This window comes from Condylura cristata, unplaced genomic scaffold, assembly GCF_000260355.1.
Source record: "Condylura cristata isolate star-nosed mole 26May11 unplaced genomic scaffold, ConCri1.0 scaffold00022, whole genome shotgun sequence".
Taxonomy (NCBI): Eukaryota; Metazoa; Chordata; class Mammalia; order Eulipotyphla; family Talpidae; genus Condylura; species Condylura cristata.
Genome location: NW_004567123.1, coordinates 20,247,552 through 20,264,719, shown reverse-complemented (window position 1 = coordinate 20,264,719; position 17,168 = coordinate 20,247,552). Strand labels below are relative to the sequence as shown.

The following is a 17,168-nucleotide window of genomic DNA, read 5'->3' as shown; positions in this document are numbered from 1 at the left end:
GGTCATTGTGCTCCTTTAGACCACACGGTGCGAGCTCCTTACGGCGCGTACGCTACTGTAGTAAAGTGATAGGATAATTTCAAGAATGCTGCTCCGGACCTCGGCGCGCGCTGTTCGCGGGTACACAGCATCGCTGGAAGCGTGAGACCCACGCGGATTAGGGAAGCAGTCGTTGGCTCGAGCCGACCTCTGGGGGTGTAGGAGGTACCCGCGTGGGGCGTCGCAGGGTCGGGGTGGGGGACCCTGCACCTCAGTGCAATCGCAGACTCAGCCTGAAACGTAACACGCTCGTCCCCAAACGGCAGAATTAGACCCCGACAAGGAAGATGGATAGGGAACAGATGCCCTTCCTCAGATTCACACCCTCCGTTATAACTCATCAGCCTTCAGAAGAAGTCTGTGCTTTAACGGGATGGGGAGCTGCCCGCGTGGGGTTCTGTGAGGAAATGGCAAAGCAAGCAAGCAAGCAACCAAAAAAAAAAAAAAACAATAACGATCCCACCTCCTGGTTCCTCTCGTCGCATCCGAAAGGGAAAGGCAGTTTCTACCGACTGTGCGCTACCACTCATTCACAGCAGAACCAGCAAAGGAGAGAGAACGAGACAGCCACCGCGATTGTTTGCAATTTTGAAACAGACTGCCTTTAACCCTCCAACTTTTTTTCTGTAAAAAGCCTTTTTCTTTCTTCCACTGAAAGCTTTGCATTGTGAACAATCCGAGGTAAACAAGGCTCCCTCTACAGGTGAGAGTTGGAAGTACACTGCCACGGGCTCAGCTCCGTATCCACCCATTTGAAAAATAAAACGACAGCACATCAAATTAACGGCAGGGACTTCCTTCCGCACATGCTTCAGATTTCACCGACATTAGAAAACTCACGCTTTCTTTTTACAAGAGGGTCTAAGCAAGCTACTCTTAGCATGTCTTATCCCTGAAATCACATATGTTTTTCAAGCTAGTAATTCACTCATTCCCATTTTCTCAGACCTTTCGCCCTCATGCTCTGTGGTTTTGGACAGTTTGGAGACTTTATTACTTGAACAATCACATGTTAGTGCCCAGTAATTTTTAGATATTAATACTGACCTACAATCTTCAGCTCAGCCAGGAAAATGTGGGTGTTTCCAATGTGGGAAGTGTCTTCCTTTGCTCAAAAGATGAGATGACCCCAAGTCCCAAATTTCCCATCCCATTTCTAGAGACCTCGACTTTGGCCAGTCACCGTTCGTTTCACAGCAGTGTGCACATTTGCGCTTGGAATACAAAGCCCGATCCAACTGAAGTGCAAAGGTGGAATCGAACCCAGATAATCCACCTCTTCTGTAATAAAAAAGACCGGCTGCTGCCCAGGAGAGCACAGGGTGCTTTTCCCTAGGCATGAAACATGAACCCTTGCACTATCCCTGAGCTAAAATGGCCCCAGTTCCATGCAGCCCACAGAAAGCTGTCGGGAGACCTAGAGAAACCTGGCTGTTTAGCAGCACTACGGATCAGGCGCGTGTTCATGTGTGCTGAAGCCTGCAGAAATCTCCTGGATCCTTATTCCTGCAGGAGCTGCCGCTCCAGAGTAACCTTGTGCAAGCCGCCTTCAGTGTCCTTGCGCTACCGGACAACTCCATCCTTAAAGTGGCATAGCACAGATCCCAGTAAGGAATGGCGTGACCTAGTTTCTTGGCCACGAGCTCTCCCGAGAGTGTCTCTTCTTCCAGCCCCAGCCTGATAGGCCATGGCAGAGAAGGCCATTCCCCATGGCTTACGGGGCAGTTACTGCCTTCATGTCACCGCCAGGTCCTGTGAACAGTGGGGGCTTTTGTAAGTGGACAGCTGGCAAGGCATTTGCTCTGTGGGGCTTCAACAGCCAGCCCTCCAGGCAGACTCCTCGAGGAGATGAGAAAAATCCCCAAGTGGGGGCCCAACCATGGGAACCAAGATTTTGTTTTTAGGAATAATGGGCTCTTAGTGTGACCAAAACGGACGCCTTTGTAGCATCTCAAGGCATTACAATAAAACATGAATCCCTAAAAATCACTCACTGGGGAACTTGGACCTGCACCATGGAGAGATCCAGGAGATACCCCTGAACCAAGTGATCAAATTCAGCAGTCTTCAAAGTGGGGCCCCTTTGTGCTTCCCCTCCTGATGAGGCGCAAGAGCACACACAACCACTTATGTTGTGTCTCCGTCATGCCATATTCTCCAACAAAGTACGTAACCTGAATTTGATCATGAAGAGACAACCAGATAAGAAATCCAGAGAGACTCACTATAGCACAACTGCCCTGGATTCTTAAAAAGATTCATTGTCATTAACTTGAAATAACAATTAAATTAAATGTTGAATCTTGGCTGGATCTGGGGACAAGTGAGGTCAAAATGGGGGCAGTGAGAGGGGAGTAGAGACAGGGGTTGAGGGTGGAGTTAAGAATGGGCTCCAGGCTGAGTAGTGGGGGGGGAGGCCCCTCCCAGGAATAAGCCAAGATGTGTCCTGACCAGGGAATGGCAGAAGTTGACAACTGGGTGGCATGGTGGGTCTTCACCTGGGGGGGCATGCTATCCACCAGGCAGGACACACTGGTGCAAAAGGCCTTGGGTTGGGGGGTGGGGGTGGGGGTGGGGAAGTAGGAACTTGCATCTGAAGGTCAGAAGGGCAGCAGAGGCAGCTGAGTGCAGCCAGCTGTGGAGCCCGCAGGGCTGGGCACCCCACAGCCAGACATGCCGCTTGCTTCTAGGGGGAGGCTGGGGTGCAACCTGAATTAAGTTCTTAGATCACAGGAGATGAGATGACAAGGAAACAAGAGTGGCGGGGTGGTGATCAGCGAGGAGGCCCAGCTAACGGGAGGCCTTTCAAAACCAACTTTCCCCTCTGAGCCTCCACACCTGGACAGTCTTTACCTGCTGGGACCACACCCAAGTCCCCTGTCACAATAGGACTGTGGAACCAATGGCTATTACTGTGGAAGGGAGATACACAGCTCCAGAGGTTAAGTCATAAAGACAGCGCCACCATTTCCCCCAGAGGGATCCTGGCTGGCTGGCGGCCTTCTTCCCCACACACCCTGTCATCTGACTGTGAATCCCCACAGTGCAGCCTTCTCCTTCCCCCACCACGCACAGCACCTGGCAGCCTCGCTGTGCCCATCAGCGTGCAGGACTCGGAATGCTACCTTCGCCCACCTGAGTGGTGAAGAAGGGGCTGGCTCACTGCCCTTCATCCCTTTTCTTTTGGGAACTGAGCACGTACTGATGTGCACCGAGTGCCCACTGGTCACTTGTATTATTTTTAGAACCTGTTAATACCTTTGTCCATTTCTCTAATTTGGTTGGTGGGCTTTTGTTCTTTTAAGAACTCTTTGGAAAGGAAGGAAACTAATCATGTTTCACAAGTATACAAATATATTTTCCTTTGTTGTCTTTTGCTCACGATAGGATTTTTTTTTTGGGGGGGGGGCATATAGAAATTAGACATTTTTCTATCACCTAATTAAATATTTTTCATTTGGGTTTTAGGGCTTCTGGTCAACCCAAAGGTTTTTTTCCCTCCACCCACTGATTATGAAAGGAATTCACCCCTGGTTTTCTTGAGAACATTTTAAGCTTCATTATATCTTTACTAAATCTCTACTCCAGTTAGCTAATTTTTTTAAAGTGGCTATTCAAATTGCCCCAATACTATTTTTTTTTCCTGTTGCGTGGGCTTCCACCCAGGTCTTCTACCAGCTGACGTGCCTTTACCCTCAGGGTGGGACAGCACAGTGGGGCAGGGCCCGGGCTGCCCCGGACGTTAGGCTGGGGTCTCTGGGGCCCACAGCCTCCAGGAAGATGACTCCAAGACTGTATTTTAAGTAACACGCCTTTATCCACTGCCAGGAATACCGTCTTTATACTACACTAACCCCCATTACTTTTCGGTGTGTCCGTTCTACTCTGGTCTGGCGATTCCTGTCCCAGGAACAGGTCTAGAGTATAGCTTCATGCCAGGGGGAGCCAGCATTCACTTCTCTCCCTAGGGGCAGCTCCTGCCCCAGCCTGAGGAAGACAATTAAACCCAGGCTGAAGCCAAGAGAAAGGAGGGAGGTTCCTGCCACAGGGGCTGGGACTAGAGGGTGCACTCCTGGAAGTCTTGGTGACATCTACCCTGAACCAAGGAAGGCAGGAGGAATGTGACAGGTAGCAAGTGAGAAGACACCACTTTAGGAAAAGGGATTTACAGAAGCACCACGGCCCCACGTGCCTGAATTCGAAATACTCCATCTGCGGGCGGCTTAACATTTATTCCCATGGTCACCAAGTTTTGCACAGCTGGCTGCCACCTCAGAGCAGCTGGACACCTTGGCTGAAATCTAGGCGAAGTACTCCAACCATCATTTCCTCAATCCTTTTTATTTAGACAAATTTCCCATTATGAATATAACTAAAAGAGCCTGACTCGTTGAAATATACTTTCCTAGCAAGCACAACAAAAGGTAAAAGTTACAATTCCATTCATGTGCTTTTCAGAACTGTACTGCCTCTCAAGGTCAGTCAACTTCTGTTCACATCACCCTCCTATTCCAGAACCTTCCGTGGCTCCCAGGCGGTGGCAGAATCAAGTTAGAGCTCTCTGGCCAGTGTGAGGTCGCCCACGCCCTGCCGGCCCAATACCCTTCTGTCCCAACCGGGAGCTCGCTGCAGACAGACTTGGCACCTTCGTCCCCCAGCCGCCTGTTTCCCCTCCATGCGCTGGGGACACACAAGCGAGAGCAGACCGGCTCCCTGCCGTCTGCCGGCACTGTGACCCATGCCTTGGCATCTGTGGACCTGGTAGGAAAGACACGCCCAGGGTGTGATGGGGACACAGTAGATCCCAGAGGGCTCCACTGTCAACCTACAGGGCGACATTTACTTGGACAGTCGCTCGGTGAAAGGTGCTGTGGGCCAGCCACCCAAAGAGGACCTTCACCCCTACCAGATCTAGGCCCCCCTGACTCCCAGTGCCGTCCCACAGGCCACCCCGCGGGCCCCGGTCACGGGCCTGTTAGTTTTCCATCACGTAACACCGGTGCATCAGCCTCACTTCCCAGACGGCCTGTGAGGGTGCCGGGCTGGCCCAGGCGCTGGGCAGCAAAGCCCCCAGGCATCCTGCACAGAGTAGGTTCTTCTCACGTACCACCTGGCACCTGTCCCACCCACTGCTTAATCCAGAGCTGAGTTACGGGCACCATCCTCCACACCCCCAACGCTGTAGCTCCCCTGGAGTGCGCCCCCTTTCCCAGCGCCTCTGGAGGAGCTCAGCCAAAGAGCCCAGGCAGGCACAGCCCGCACCTCCTCTCCTGGGTGTACCCCTGACAGGGTGCTGGTGGTCCCTGTGAACGTGCTCACGGGCACGGCAGCCCTGTTCACAGCCCCGCCTGGAAGCCAGCAGGCCCCTCGGCGGAGGCCAGGTGACTGCTCCCTCTGCACCGTGGAGTGGAGAGGAACAGACTGCCTCCCTGCCCGCGCTCCGCTGACCCTGCAAACTGACCGGGGCTGTGTGATTCCATTTACATCAAGTTTTAGGACAGGCAAAACCAATCATGCTGTGACAAGTCACCCTTGCGGGGAGGTGGTGGCTAGAGGGACACAAAGGGTCTTCGGGGCAGACTATGCTTTGTTTCTTATCTGGGAACTGTTCAGAGGAGGTGATTCAGTTTATAAAAATGTACTGTGCTGGCTACTTGATGATAAGTGCTCTCTTCCAGGTGCATGCTACATTTCAGGAAATGTTTGAAAAGTGGAAAACTCAGGCCTCCCTGGTAGCTCAGGGGTTAAAGTCTCTGTGCTCTCAAGCTAGCACCAGCCACCGCAGCTTGGTCACAGCCCAGGGGGGTGACCCACACATGGCACAACAGACCTCTCCTGTCTCCCTACTGCTCCCCTCGGCAGTGTATTTCAGTCTCTGGTGAATCCTTTTACCACTCCACCGCCCTCTCACCCAGCCCCCAACAATGGCTTCGTACCTCTGGCCTAGACTCCAGTTCTTGTATGCACAAATAAATAAAAAATATATATTTTTTAAAGTGAGGAAGTTGAGGTCAGTTACCATGGCTGAGCCACCTGCAGCTTGATCTGTCTAATCAAGTACTGTGACCCACTCCACACCAAGCCCTGGTGCTGGGAGGTGGTTTGTGTTTCCTTATTTAATCAGCCAGAGCACCAGGTTGACATTGCCATTTTGCACGTGAAGAGTAGGGGAGGAAGATTAAATGACTCATCCAGTCACCCCAGTGCGACGAAACAGGCACTCACAGGCCAGCGGACACTGGGCTTGAGGCCGGGCGTGTGAGTGTCCAGCGTGTGTCGTGGCTGCCTAGGTGGGGACGGGTGGTGCGGGGCCTGGCCCCCCGCAGAGTGGGGAGAGGAACCCACCAGAGCGAATGGGTCCGGGCACTGTGGGTCAGGGCCTTGGTGGAGAGGCAGGAACTGGGAGTGGGCGTGGGCTGCCTGGAGGCACTGCCGGCTGGACCCCAGGCTTCTCCAGGCAGCCCCGGGGCTGGGCTGAAACTCAGCTGGTTCAGTGCCCATGAGGAGAGCTGAGCCCCTCAGCTCTCACATGCTGACTTACCCTCCTCCTAGGAAACCCCACTAGGAAATGGGGCAGGCAGCTCCCCCACGTTCCCCCTGAGTCTCTCCCTCAAAGGGACTGCAGGTGAGCGTGTGGGGGCAGGACAGCCGAGGACTCCAGGGCTGGCGGCCAGAGCGGTGCTTGGTGGTCACCGTCCTGAGTTGGAGGTGCGTGGTGGGGAGGTGTCTGCTTGCTTTCAGGCCTTTCCTTACTGTGACCTCGAGCCAGTGACATAATCTCCCTAAGCCTGGGTTTTCTCATCTCTACAATGGGGGAGCAGCAAAGTTCCTCGTTTCTGAAGGTGGCAGGGAGCTTCCGTGCAGGGATGTGGGGTGTGCAGGGGCCACTCCAGATCTAGACCTTAGCTGCGCTAATGAAGAGAGCCACGCAAAAAAATAAAGGCAAGCTTGAGCACTACAGCCACTGGCCCAACAAAGCTTCTTGAGTCTCTGCTCTGCGCTGGGACGTGACCCTGTGGCTCAGGCCGCAGTGGGGAGATCAGCAGACCCAAGCCTGGTGACCACAAAGCTGGACAAGCCGCGCCCTGGTGCCTCAGGCGCCGGCTACCCCACCTTCGCCACCACTTTCTCTTCTCCCTCCCCTCCCCTTGGGGAATAAAAGCACTAGCAGTTCCCTCGAAATCCAAGGCTTCAAACCAATGAACTAAGATCCCTAAAGCTGAGCCTCAGCTTCCCCCTATGGCCTGGCACCCAGAGCCCCACGACAACCGGTCCTCCTCGCCTCCTCTGCCTCTCTTCCCCTTCTTTCCAGCTTCCCCTGCTATTGTTTTCTCCTGGCTAAACCTTTGGCATCTTAATGCTCCAATGCACTGGTCAAGCTCAGCGGATGGTGCCCAGGCTGCAGCGGATACTCTAATGCACCTGAAACCCAACAGGGCAGGAAAAGGAGATTCTTTTTTTCCCAGCCCTCCCCCCCCCGCCCCCGCCTGCAGCTGGGAATGACCGAAGGACCCTGTCCAGTGAGGTGTCAATAAAGTCTGCTGCTTTGTGGGGCTGAGTTTTCCCATTGCCCTCTTGGCTTGGATGTGGGCAAGATGGCTGGCAGACACCTTGTGAGCCAGAGGCAAAAGTCCAGAGCGTCATGGACGCCAACCCCACATGGCAGATGTTAGCACACTGCAGCTCCTCCACACTTCTTGTTTCAGGAGTCACAGAACTTCGTGTTTTGCACTTCAGTCAGTGGGGGTTTAGCCCTTGTGGTCTCAGCAGCCCTGACTGAGTCACGGGGCTCTGGCTGTGAATGGACGGGACAGCCGGGAGCCCACTCCCACGCGGCCCTTTCTCTAGAGGGTGGGTGCCTTACAGGAGCCCAGGAGCGGCACTGTGCCCAGGCACCGGAGGGGCAGACAGGCACCCACTTCCCTGGCCCATGGATGCCACGGGAGGGGAAGACGTGGAGGCTACTGTGCAGGTGCCCCCGAGCCCTCCCAGGCCACCACAGTGCTCGGGTGCAGGAGTAGTTTCTGCTTCAGTCCTATTTTTTTTTCTAGAGGCACCTGGAGCCATTCCAAATATCCAAACCTTAAAACAAGCAAGGGGCTGGCAAGGCAAGGACTCTGTTACTCATTTACATCAAGGAGGAAGCTACAGGAGACAGGGGTGCCCAGCCTGCGGCCAGGCTGCTTGTGGCCACCCTGGGCTGGAGCCCTGACCGACCCAGAGTGCAGGGCTATCCGGGCCCTGTTATTAGGGTACTGTAGAAGGAGGGGCCTGGGGGTGGGAAGGGCCGGTGGGCAAGCTTGGGGCCGTCTCCCGGGGTTGCTACTGACAGGCCTGCTGCTGCTGACCATGCTGGACATCCTCTCCAGAGGGTCACCTTGAAGAGAGGCAGTCCTGTCACTGAGCACACTTTGGAGTCTGCTGCAGTCTGGCCCCATTTCCCACGGAGGAGTGGGCATTAGGCTGCTAGTCAGGGGCAGGAAGGACTTGGGGCCAGAGCCACTGGACTCTCCCAGGTGGTGTCCCATGCGCCCTGCCCCCAGGCAAGCCCCTCTCCCCTCTGGCAGTGGAAGGTGGAGTGAGGCTTCACGCTGCTCCCCGCCAGCTGTGTCTGCAGGGCCTGAGAGCGGGGTGTCTGCAGACCTGCGGCGCCTGCCCCAGCGCACACTGCCCTCACCCCCAGGCCTTTGGTCTCCCCTCTCTGGAAGGCCTCCCCCTTCACCCACAGGGCTGCAGCCCACCATTCAGGTCTGGGTTAGGGTGCCCCCTCTTCACGGAGGCTTTCGCACCCAGAAGTGCTGACTGGCTATCAACTGGCCCTGTCTCACGGGTCTGTCCCCAGCGCCATACTTTCCTCGCTGACCTGCCCTGTCACCTCGCCAGCCTCTACGCTCTCCGGGAGTGGGCGCCTCACTTTTGCCTTTCGCCGCTGTGCCCTCTGTGATCGGAACGGCGTCCAGGACATAGTAGGAAATGGAAATGACTGAGGGAATGGAGAAAGAAATTTTTAAAAACTAAACAAATACAGGGTCATGGGGAGGGCAAGAGTCTGGAAGACTGTGCAGGAGCCAGGAGCCTCTGTCTTGCCTGTCTGAGAGGAGGTTGGGGGGTGGGGTGGGGGGGCAGGTACCGGCCCAATGGGGGTCCACACCCAGTCACCCTGAGCAAAACAAAGCGGCCGCAAGGATTCACACACGACACTGTGCCCTCCCACCCTGGGAGGAAAAAAGAGGCCCGTTAATGAGGTAAACACAATCATAAGCAGGAAAAATCTTGGCTGTGCTTCTTCGAGTCGACCCGAAGCCATTATCTCTAATTGATCTCCAGACATCAGCTGCTGAAGCGTCTGAAACCCTCCTTCATCCTCCAGGTCTGGTTACAAAGCCCCGGCCCACCCACCCACTGAGTGGGGTCAGGTCTCCCGGAGCAGCTCTTTGCTGGGGTGCCCAGACCTGTCCGGGCCCCACAGGAGAAGGGCGGGTCAGAAATCTGTGTAAAAGCCACAGCTGGTAAATGCCCGGGCAGCCAGGTGCTGAGCTGTCTGTATTTCAGGGCCTGAAGCGGAAGGCTTGACAAAGCCACCCAGGGTCCCGCCCACAAAAAAATGTGACAGAAAACCAGCGAGGGCTGGAAAGTGCCCTGCCTGAAATGTCCCACTTGTTCCAGATGAAAGAGTTGGGCGTTTCTGAGAAATGGAGCTGGGGGTTTAGTCGGTTACAAACAAAAAAAAAAAACAACAAACCCAAAAGCCAACAGGACTGAGCCACCGGACAAGGCCGGCGAGGCCTCAGTCAGGCTGGGTGCAGAGCTGTGGGGGTCACAAGGTCGGCCATCAGTTCAGTGACCATCTGGGTGTTTGAGCTGCTCCTTCCTGGCCCAGCCGGGAGAGAGACGCCTCCTTTCCTGTCAGACCCTTGTCCACGCCAGCGGGGGAGGGGGAGGGCAGCCGCCCAGGCAGCCTAGTGGGGCTGGTTTGTAGCCAGAGCTCTGAGAAGCCTGGGCCTGGGCTGCGGCAGCCTCCCCTCATTACTGAGACCCAGGTAGCGCTCCTGACCTGGCTGGCTTCTCCCTTGACACAGATAAAGCAGCCCCGGGCCAACCTGCATGCGGGATCTGCTCCTGGCACCAGGCGTACCTGCACCAGTAAATCATCAGCAACACTGGCACCCCCCTCCCCAGGATAATGAGGCTGAAAGGCCACCTAAGCACCTCGGTGAATGGGGGTGGACGGTAGCAAAGCAGCCCAGCCCAGCCCAGCCCAGTCAGGAAGGGGTTGGGGCTTCCAGGGGCTGGTGGGGACAATGAGCCCTTTAGGTTCAGGGTATTTACTGACTCCATCAGGCAACTGACTTTGGAGACAGGATGTCGGTTGTTTTACACTTTTTTCCCTCCCTGCACAGCTTCAGGAGAGGGGGAGGGAAGAGGCGCAGAGCTCTCTGAACCCAGACTGCCCTAGAAAACCGGTGGGAACCTCGTTTCCTTTGAGTGTTTGGAAGCTGTAGCAAGTTTCTAGAAAGCAGCTGAGGATGTTCAGTAATATATATTGATCACTAAAATAATACCCCATAACAAAGAGAGGTTTGATAATGGTCTTTGCTCTCCCCAATTTGTCATCTCAAAAAAAAAAAAAAAAAAAGAGGTTTCCAAGAAAACATCCCCCTCGCTGTCCGCTGTCCGGTCTCATTCTCAGGATGGCCCCTGGGAGGATGCGTGCCCCTGTTGGCAGCCCTGGGTCAGCGCGGGGTCCTGCTGCCCCTCATCTCTGTTTGTGGGGTGAACAGAAAGGCCTGTGGTGAACGTGTCTTAGCTTAATGTTGATGTAGTCAGATCGGGGTGCCTCTGAGGCATTTTCCCACACCACAAAGAGGATGCAAACATTTTTAGGTATTAAGTATTTTTCCAAATACTGATTTTTTCCAAGTCAGGAAAACTTACAAAGAGAAGGATAAGGGGGAGTGCAATCAATCTTACCAGATAATAAAACATTAGTCTTAATACTTTAAACAGTATAATGTTGGTGCATAAATATATAACTATAGGTTATATATTTATAACCTATAGTTATATATTTATAACTATATAAATAGGTGCATAAATTTATAGGTGCATAAATATATAACTGTAGGTTCTGTTTCAGATGGAAATTTAGTAAAAATGATAGAAGTGGCATCTCATATCAGTGGGAGAAAAAAATTAACTCTTTAATAAATGATGTGGTATATTCTTAATATACCAGACAAGCTTCAATGGATCACAAATGAAATATGAAAAATGAAGACATATCGGCTGAGGACACCCAGTAGCAACAAGCACACCTTGTACCCAGACTTGGGTTTCAAATATGCTTCTTTGGGCCCTCCCTGGTGGCGCAGCAGGTTAAAGCACAGCACTAAGAAGCTAAACCCACTTCAGCACGAATTCAAACCCCACCCCAGAGGTGACCACATGGCCCAGCAGACCTCTCCTGACCCGCCCGCTGCTCCCCTCAGCAGTGTACTTTGTTGATCTGCCTGTTCTATTCCCCACTCTGCCTCTGGTGAATCCTCTCACCGCCCCTGAGCCTCTGGCCTGTACCCCAGTTCTGTATGCATAAATAAATAAATCTTTTTTAAAAATTCTGTACTCAAATATGCTTTTTCAAGCAAAGGAATCAGCTCTGTGGAGAAATGGCTGATACTAGGATTGGGCAGGGAAAATATAGAACTGGCTTCCCTGGTGGCAGAGGGGTTAAAGACAGTGCTATCAAGCTATTGCCAGCTCCTGCAGCACAAGTTCCACAGCTGGCCGGGGGCTGGCCCACATGGGGCAGCAGACCTGTCCTGTCTCCCCTCAGCAGCGTGTTTCAGTGGATCGCCTGTTCTGCTCCCCACTCTGTCTCTGGTGAATTCTCTCACTTGCCACCTCTGGCCTACACTCCAGTTTTTGTATGCATAGCTCTATAAAAAAATAAGCCTTTAAAAGCCAAACAGAAAAAGTCTGAGAAACTGTCAGAGCCAAGAGGAGCCTAAGGAAACAGTACAACTAAATGTAATGTTGTGTTCTGGGTAGAACAGAACAGGGAAAGGATACTGGGTAAAAACTAAGGAAATCTCAAGAAACTATGAATGTTAGTTAATAAAGATGTATCCATAGTGGTTTGTTAATGGTAACAAGTGTATCATACTAATGAAAGATGTGATAACCCTGTAAACTGTGGGGAGGCAATCTGGGGATATTGTACTTTCATCTTAATTTTTCTGTAAATCTAAAACTTCTACATATAGTCTGAAAAAGTAAAAAATATTAAAGTACTAAAAGAAAACATGGAGGTAGAGTGGAATTAGCCTTTGAAAGATTCAAATGCAGAAGCCATTAAATGGGGGGAAATGGACATATTTGAATACATAAAAATAAAAATGGCAAAACACTATAAGCAAGGTAAAAACATAGAAGGTTGGAAAAAAGAGGCAATGGCAAACTTCAGGGAATCAAAAGAGGAAATGTAATCACAGCATGCTAATTAGCTTAACTATAACTACTAATAGGAATACAGTCATAATGATATAAATAATGATAGTGATTTATCTAAATTGAGAGATATAGACATACTAAGGGATAGAGGGAAGAGAAATAAGTATGTTTATGAGAGCAGTATAAAATATCTCCTACAGCAAGAAGTTAAACAATCAAAGGAGTCCAGACTGTAAAATCCGGAACTAAAAGTAAACAACAACAATAACTGGAAGTACATACATGTTATTTAGAAACAGGAGGTAAAGTACTAGAAAAGACAGTCAAAGACAAGGAAGAAAAGAAGCTGTCTCTGGAGAGTAGAAATTGAAGTGGGGAGGTCAGGACAGAGTGCTAATTTTTCAAATATGTATTCTAATAATAAAAATAAAAATAAACAAAATAACTGAAGAAAGATAGCTTTTCTGAGTGTGCGGTTTTGGGGGAGAGTCTGAGGTGGGCACAGGCAGAACCTGCAAGCAGCTACTCTGACTGCACACCCTCTCACAGCAGAAATGCTCCAAGGATCATTCTTTGCCTGGAGAAATTCAAACAGCCTTGGTCAAGGTCAGTATTTCAGTTGCTTTGTGTTTTTCTTGCTGCAGCACAAACCTTCCAGAGTGCCAGGGATTTATTGAGATGGGAAAAGCTTCTCAGATCTTGAAAATGTGGCCAGTGGCGTTTCAGGCCTTTCTTAGGCTCTACGGAGGTAAAGCCAGACCCCCTTGGCTCAGCTACCCAGTAAGGGGGAGAGAGCGGGGAGGGTGATGCTGAGCCCTGAGGCTGGTGGAAGGTGTCTGAGAGGAGGGAGGCCAGAGATGGAACAAGGAAAGGGAGCCAACAGCTCACCTAGGAAGGTCAAGGGTCAGGAAGAATGGAAGCAGGGTGGGATCTGAGAGAGTCCCAGGGAGAGTCGGGGGGTGGGGGGGGAATAAGAGGGACTAGAATCCAGGTGGCCAAGGCAGTAAAGTCCAGGGAATGCGGACGCCATCTGATATCTGGAAGGCCAAATCAGCACCCTGGGTTCCCCACAGGTAAGAGCCCTGTGGGTCAGACACTGTTCAACTGAGTGACAGGCTCTCACTACCCTTTTTCTCGGGGTCCTTCTGAGCAGATGGAAGGTGGAGCATGTTCATGAGACATAAAAGCCATAAAGAAGGGTAAGGACTCGGTGAGCAAAGGAACAGAACTTGCATAAGCTCTCCCTGCCCCAGAACCTGGTCCAAAGGACAAAAGAATGAGTACGTGAGCCAAAAAGCAGCAACAGTCCCTATATCTACCAGTAGATGAATGGGCAAACAAAATGTGATCTAGTGCATATGGTGAAATAGTACTCAGCCATAAAAAGGAAGGACGTTCCCTATGACAACGGAATCAAAATGATAAAATAAACAAGTGGAATGACCTCAGGATAAAAAGCCTCTATAGAGCCCAAGAAAACGCAAGACAATGAAAAAGACATCCTACTGAATGGGAGAAAATATTTACACAATATATAGCTGATAAGGGATTAACTTTTTTCAAGATACCTGAAAAACTCATACAATTTAACAATGAAAAAAGCCTAGTTAATAAATGAGTGGCAGACATAAAGAAACAGGTCGCCAAGAGGGGATCCAGAAGGCCGGCCGAGAGGTGGAAACATTCAGCATCGCTTCTAATAAAAGAGATACGAGCTACATCCAGGGAGACCCCATCCCGGCGAGACCAGCACACACTAGAAAGGCCACCGACAAACGTGGCGGGGGGTGTGGAGAAGCAGCCCTGTGGCGCTGATGTGGGGATGGAAGGTGGTACTCGCGTTTTGGAAAACAGCTTGGATTTATCTTCCACAGCTAAAAACGGAAACGTCGTACAACCTGGCGATGCCACCTGGGCCATCCACCCGAAGGACATGAAACCACCGACACAGCCCAGGGCCCGCAAGTTCACCGCAGCGTTACTTACCGTGGCTGGGACGGGGATGCGGCCTCCGTGCCCAGTGATGGACAGGCGGGTCAAGGGCAGGTAGGACACACAGCCTGGGGTATTTTACAGCCACAAGGAAGGGCGACACATGACCGGCCATTTCCAACGAAACGGAGGGAATTTGAATGAATAGTGTGCGGCAAAGTAAGTCCCAACAATACAAGCAAACACCTGACATTCACGTTGCAGATAACTTGATAATGAAAAACACTTTCAAAAACTGAGGGCGTGGCCCTCCCTGGTGGCGCAAAGGGTTAGGGCGCAGCACTGTGAGCCAGCCAGCCGCAGCCTCCTCGGTGCAAGTTCAATCCGGCCCCGGAGCTGACCCACGTGGCGCAGCAGACCTCTCCTGTCTCAGCCGCTGCTCCCCTCAGCAGTGGACTTTATTAATCTTGCCCCCCACTTTGTCTCTAATGAAGCCTCTCAGCACCCCTGCACTTCTGGCCTACTCCAAAATCCTGATTTTAATTAACTCAGCCCCTGTTCCCACTTCTACTCTTTAAAGTCACCCATTCTAGTTTCTCAGCTGCTGTAATTCTTTGGCCCCAGTGATCCCTTAATCTTCCTCATTCTTTCTTTCTCCTTGTCCTGTTTCCATTTTATTTTTTAACCTAGCTCAGATGCCATGCTTCATCACTATAAGCAATTCCTTGCTTAACTCAAATTTGGCCAAAACTCTAGTTGGCAAAATCCAGTCTCTCTTTTATTCCTCTACATATATAGCAACTTCAGTTCTGTATGCATACATAAATAAATCTTGAAAAACAAAAACAGGTGAGGTCAATAATAACCAACCAGAGGGCTCCAAGGTGAAGAGGGAGGGGTCAGGGGACATGGGGATGAAGAAAACAAGGGATGAAGCCCTGACCCAGGCTACAGCACGAACAGACCTTGGACAAGTTATGCTAAGTGAGAAGGACAGTGACAATTCTATTTAAGAGCGGTACCTAGGGCGTCAGATGTACAGTCAGAAAGTGAAACACTGGCTACCCGGGCTGGGGGTGAGGAAATGGGAATCACTGCTTAGTGGATAGTTTCTGTTTGGGGTAACGAAAAATCTTGTAAATAGCAGAGTATTGCACAACACCATGAAGGCACTTCATGTCACGGAACTGCATGCTTAAAACAGTTACAATAACACATTTTATCAGAAATAAAATTTAGGGCAGTAACCAAAAAAAAAAAAAAAAACAACCCAATGAGGAAAGGTTCTGAAACCGGCCTTCCCTCAGGGAGTTGGGGGGCTGGGAAGACCCCCACCTTGGGGTTGGGGCCAGGGGCCTCTCCTGCCCAGGCCATGCCGGAAGGCCTCTCTCACAGCCTCACTGGCAACAATGCCCTGCTCTTCTTTCTTTCCCTTGCCCCCTCTCCGCCCCCCAACCTGGCTCAGGCCTCCCCAGCTCAGGCGTGACATTCCCACAGCTGTGGCCTCGCTGCCTCTCTCGCCCAGGACCTCTCCTTCGCTCGCCCCTTTAAAAGGACCAAGCTCCCCGAACCGCCTGTCCTCTCCCGTCCTCTGTCGACTCTGTTTTCTGTCCTGGGCCACGGTATGGTGGCTGCTGTCCTCCGCTCTGGGAAAAGCTCCTTGGGAGCAAGGACACTCTCCTACGCATCTTTATGGCTCTGGTCTCTTGCACAAGGTCATTCTGTTAAATCTCCATCAGGCAAAGGTTGCATAATAACATCACCCGCACTGGCAGCCGAGGTCAGAGACCTCCTCCGTGCTTCTCGGGTGCCAGGCCGGGCGCTGTGCTAAGCGCTGAGCTGCTTTGTGTCACTTCACTCGGAATAACTGGCTCTGTGAGGTCGGGAGGCAGCACAGAGAGGCGAAGCGATCGCCCGCCATGCTGGCAGCCTGACTCCAGGGTCTGTGGCTGAGGCCGGTGCCTGGAACCTTGGTGGAGAGCCAGAGGGCCCACGCCTGGTGACCCCAGGGGCCCTGGGCAGCCGCTGCCCCCCCTGCAGGCCACACATGTGGGGGAGGGGGCCCCCTGTCCCCTCCTCCCCCTCCTCCCAGACCCAGGGAAAACTGTGGGCAGGAGAGAGAGCGGCAGAGGAGAGGGAGGCAGAGGTTAATGGAGACAAGTAAGAGCCTCCATCACACGGGCTTAAACAATGGAGCAGTGCAGCACTTCACACGCGGCTGGGAGGACCATTAAAACCATTAGTGGGACATTAGCGCTGCTCCAGGAACTGGAGAGGGGGAAGGAAGGTGCTGACAGCCTTCTTGCTCTGGGCAGAGCGAGGAGTAGGAGCTGGCGGGTGTGGAAGGAAAAGAGCTCAGCCTGGGGGAGCCTTGGGAAAGCCTCAGGACCTCCCAGGGCCTCTGCCCAGCTCTATGAAATTAAAGTGCGAGGGGGGGAGGGGGCTCAGGTGCGGTCTCCCTCTTTCCGGACCTGGGTCTGACTTCTACACACAGGGGTGTCGGTTCAAACGACTCAGGAGAGGTCAGGAGACTGTCACCCGCGTCGTGGACATCAAATTTCACGCAAGATACGCAAGGTCCCCAAGGCAGGACGCCAACCAGTGTTTCCTTAGATTTAAGGCGGCTCCAGGCTCCCCGCCAGACAAAGCCCTGGACCTGCAGGCAGCTGGCATCCGCGCAAGACGCTCTCCCTCCACCAAGCCGGTGCAGGTGCCCGGAAGGGCTGCTCCCCAGTACTGGGGCGAAG

General features: G+C 52.3%; 1 protein-coding gene across 3 annotated transcripts in view; it reads right to left on the bottom strand.

The window, feature by feature from the left end:
• The window catches only part of NOL4L (nucleolar protein 4-like), a 64,460-nt gene that overhangs the window by 35,542 nt on the left and 11,750 nt on the right, over positions 1–17,168 (bottom strand). The window contains exon 1 of one of the 3 annotated variants that reach the window (XM_012728253.1): positions 503–635. The exons of the other annotated variants lie outside the window; for them this stretch is intronic. The gene's annotated coding sequence lies outside the window, so the exon portion shown is untranslated. Of the gene's footprint in view, positions 1–502; positions 636–17,168 lie in introns of those variants that run through there. 3 annotated transcript variants of the gene reach the window in all.